Source organism: Vombatus ursinus, unplaced genomic scaffold (assembly GCF_900497805.2).
Source record: "Vombatus ursinus unplaced genomic scaffold, bare-nosed wombat genome assembly UNPS02010788.1, whole genome shotgun sequence".
NCBI lineage: Eukaryota > Metazoa > Chordata > Mammalia > Diprotodontia > Vombatidae > Vombatus > Vombatus ursinus.
In genome coordinates, this window is record NW_020950566.1 from 1,156,748 (window position 1) to 1,161,696 (window position 4,949).

Sequence of the window (4,949 nt, forward strand, 5' to 3'; positions counted from 1 at the left end):
TAAAGAGGAAGCAAAATAAAACTTTTTTATTTTGTTTGTTTGTTGTTGTGCAGTTATTTGTTGTGTCGAACTCTTTGTGACTCCATTTGGGGTTTTCTTGGCAAAGATGCTGAGGTGATCTGCCATTTCTTTGCCTAGCTCATTTTACATTGACTTGCCTAGAGTTGCACAGCTAACAAGCGTCTGAGGCCAGTCTTCCAGTCTTCCTGACTCCAAGGCCGACACTATTTTTATAGACCTAAACTAATAGAAAGATATTAGGAATCTTTATAATGAGTGCTTAGAAACTCAGTAGAACTTAAAATAGAACCAAAAAGGAGCACAGTTCTAGAACTGCCAACTCATTAATCTATTTAATTAAATCTGATGAGGTTCTTGTATCCATGTAAATTTTTTAAATAACCAAACTATAACTTAACCTCTCTCAAACTGAGAGCCAGAATGCTGAAATATACTAGGAACACTGAACTTGGAGTTTGCTTCAAATCTGTACTGGACTTTCAATATTATCACTTTTAATAGCTGTGTGACCCTTAGCAAATCACATCTCCTGAATGGGCAGGTCTCTTCTTCTGCAGCTCTAATAATGTATACTAAATGTGATATGCATAAGAAACAGTACATTTCTAGTAATAGTATTCCCTCTACTGCTTTTATCTTTTATAATAATTTTTCCTTATTTTCCTATCATCTGTGTAAGTGGGCATGTGAAATCAGTAAGCAAATAATAACTAGCAGTTCACTGTTAGTTCCCCAAGGCAATTTGCCTTAGAATATCAGTCTCCTTGTTATTGAATTTGCCTGCTTCTGTTAAAAGACATCAGTTTCTGTAGGAGTTCATATGTCATACTCATTAAAATGTCACAGTCATTAAAATGGCTGACCCTTAGGAGACCACACAACTATGTATCATTTTGATGAGATCAAGATCATTTTTTAGTTCCATGGTTAAGATAAGAAAACTTTCATTTAAATGGGCAATGGGCCGAAAGGAGAAATACAACCCAGTTTTGCTGTTTCTCTCTTTTTCTGTTAAAGATTTTGCACTGCCCTTTAGGGTTTTTTTTTTAACTTCAGGTATACATTTATACATAATCTTTTAAAAATCTTGGTCCAATTTTAAGCTTTTAATGTTTAGGATTTTAATAAGCTATTAAAACTTAAAACTGTACAAAGGTTCTTGGAATACCACACACACACACACACACACACACACACACACACACACACACACATATATACACATTTGTATATGTATGTAAAGTCATTATTTAGTGAAATTGCCCTTATTTTCATAAGATGCACAGAAGTATATGAATATAAGAAATTATATACTCTGAATAAACTGGATAATTATCTGTATACTTAGTATGAAAGCCAAATGCATTTCTTAAAATATCAAGAAAATTGAGACCAAAAAAATTTAACTTCAATTATCTAAATAATTGTTTTGATTGTCCCCTTAACTTGTGTTTATAGACTTAAATTTAAGATTAAAATTGAACCTATAAAGAAAATTATCATACATAAGCATACATTAAACATGATGGTGCCAAATGACTTAGTAAATTTAAACTTAGGAACATGGATCTCATTATTTATTTATTTGTATTTGCTCATTTATGTATTGGTTCATTTACTTGAGTATTTTTTCTTTTGCATTTGTTCCCCACCTAGGTCATTGAGAAGGTCAGCATGATGTTCAATTAAGCTTTTTCCTCTTTTAATTGTGTCACAATTGTTTAATTAAATGATATCAAATAGACCCAATTAGACTATAAGTTCCTTGGGAAAAGGGACTACCTCTTCCCTTTCTTTGTATCCCCAGCACTTAGCAAAGTGTCTGGTATATGGCAGATGTTTAATAAATGTTTCTTGGCTCATTGACAACTGCCAAGAAATCTGCTTGATTATTTTATTGAATTATTTACTGACTGAATATAGTAAAAACCTCTCACAAACTAATTACATGACAGAATTCAATTTATGAAAGCTGCTTAAATCTAGTCAAACTATCTTTTTGACAGGAGGACAATGGTGGTAATGATGAAATTAAGCTATTACAAAATTCAGTTAAATGATTCAAGATAAAAGTCTGCCCAATGCATTTGCCACCTTTTGAAAACATCATCTGAAATTTTATTGTTATTTGTTCAGTCATTTCAGTGATGTATGATTCTTTATTACCCTGTTTGGGGTTTTCTTGGCAATGATACTAGAGTGATTTGCCATTTTCTTCTCCAGCTTGTTTGACAGATAAGGAAACTGAGGCAAGCAAGGTTAAGTGACTTGTCCAGGGTCACACAGCTAGCAAGTGTCCAAGGCCAAATTTGAATTCAGGAGGTTGTGTCTTTCTAACTCTAGTGACGACACTTTATCCACTGCACCACATTGCTGTAGTAAAACTGAAATTTACTCGTTGTCAGTGAAATGAGGTGGATTTCTCACTATCCTTTTTTAACTTAGGACTAAAGCAGGGGATCTTATCTTAACCTGGAATCCATGAACTTGCTTTTAAAAAATGTTTGAAATTGTAATTTAATATGATTGATTTGATTTGTAATTCTGTGTATTTAATTCTGTATTTTTAAAAATGTTCTGAAATTCAAGCTGGTGGCACAGCCAAGATGGCAAATTAAAAGCAGTGACTTGCTTGAGTTCTACCCCAAATGCCTCCAAATACCTGTAAAAAATGGCTCTAAACAAATTCTATAGCAGCAGAACCTACAAAAAGAGTGAAACAAATTTCCAGCCCAAGACAACCTGGATGGTTGATTGGAAATCTATTGCACAGGGCTAGGAGAGGAGCACAATTCAGCATGTGTGTATAGGCAAAGACCAGGCCTCAGCGAATCTGGAACAGGCCTCAGGGGACTGAATAATGGGTAGCTGTGGTGGTTTCCAGACTTCTCAAACCACAAACACCAAAGACAACATAGAAGGTCTGTGACCATGATGAGAGAGGAGATTTGTCTGGCCCCATTCCTGGCACAGCCCCCGGGTGGCAGCTGCTTCCGGAGCTCTCCTCCCACAGACAGAGGGGGAAATTAAGTGGCTGATCAGAGGGGGATTGCTGGGATCTCTTTACTGGCACTGAAGCAGGATTCTCTTGCTTTGCCCATCCTTGGATCTGTATCTCAGTTCTGGTTGGCAGTCCTGGGGCAAGGAGGAGTGCTGACATGGTGGAGCTTGTGGTGGTGGTGGAGAGGAAATCCTCCTCACAGTTCCAAGGCAGAAAAGAGTGCTTGTGGTAACTCATAGACCAGAGCACAGGCCAAGAAAGAAGTAAACACCTCACATTTGATCATACCATTTTGGAAGAACTGAAAATTTACAGGTCCCTAGAAGTATCTCTGAAAACAACTGCACAAAACCCTTAAAGCTTGGGACAGTACATTTTCCACACTGGAAGCAGACCCCTACCTTAGCAAAGAGTTTAAAAGTCAAGTAATTGACTGGGAACGTGAGCAAACAGCACAAAAAAGGCAGAACATAGAATCTACCTTCGGTGACAAAGAAGATCAAAACATACAACTGGAAGAAGACAACAAAGTCAAAACTCCTACATCCAAAGCTTCTAAGAAAAATATGAATTGGTCCCAGGCTACAGAAGAGCTCAAAAAGGATTTTGAGAAACAAGTAAGAGAAGTAGAGGGAAAACTGGGAAGAGAAATGAGAGTGATGCAAGAAAATCATGAAAAACAAGTCAACAGCTTGCTAAAGGAGATCCAAAAAATACCAAAGAAAATAACACCTTAAAAAATAGAATAACTCAAATGGCAAAAGAGGTATAAAAAGCCAATGAAGAGAAGAATGCCTTAAAAAGCAAAATTGGCCAAATGGAAAAGGAAGTCCAAAAGCTTACTGAAGAAAATACTACCTTAAAAATTAGAATGGAGCAAATGAAAGCTAGTGACTTTATGAGAAATCAAGACATTGTAAAACAAAACAAAAAGAATGAAAAAATAGAAAACAATGTGAAATATCTCATTGGAAAAACAACTGAGGTGGAAAATATTTCCAGGAGAGATAATTTTAAAATGATTGGAATACCCGAAAGCCATGGTCAAAACAAGGGCCTAAACATCATCTTTCAAAAAATTATCAATGGGCACAACTAGGAGGTGCAGTGAATAGAGCAACAGCCCTGGAGTCAGGAGGACCTGGCCACAAATCTGGGCACAGACACATAATACTTCCTAACTGTGTGACTCTGGGCAAGTCACTTAACCCCAATTGCCTCACTAAAATAAATGAATGAATGAATGAATGAATGAATAAATAAATAAAATTTTTAGAAAATTTTAAAAAATAAAATTATCAAGTAACTCTGCCTTGATATTCTAGAACTATAGGGTAAAATAGAAATGGAAAGAATCCACCGATTTCCTCCTAAAAGAGATCCCCAAAGGAAAACCCCTAGGAATATTATAGCCAATTCCAGAGTTCCCAGGTCAAGGAGAAAATATTGCAAACAACCAGAAAGAAACAATTCAAGTATTGTGGAAACAAAATCAGGGTAACACAAGATTTAGCAGCTTCTACATTAATGTATCAGGGGGCTTGGAATATAATATTCCAGAGGGCAAAGGAGATAGGATTACAACCAAGAATCACCTACGCAGCAAAACTGAGTATAATCCTTCCTTGGGGAAAAATGGACATTCAGTGAAATAGAGGACTTTCAAGCATACTTGATGAAAAGACCAGAGTTGAATAAAAATTTGATTTTCAAATACAAGACTCGAGTGGAAATGAAGAGGTAAACAGGAAGGAGAAATCTTAAGAGACTTACTAAAGTGGAACTGTTTGCATTCCTAGATGGAAAGATGATACTTGTAACTCATGAGTCCTTTGTCAGTGTTAAGGTAGGTAAAGGGAAAAATAGATAGATAGATAGATAGATAGATAGATAGATAGATAGATAGATAGATAGATAGATAGATAGA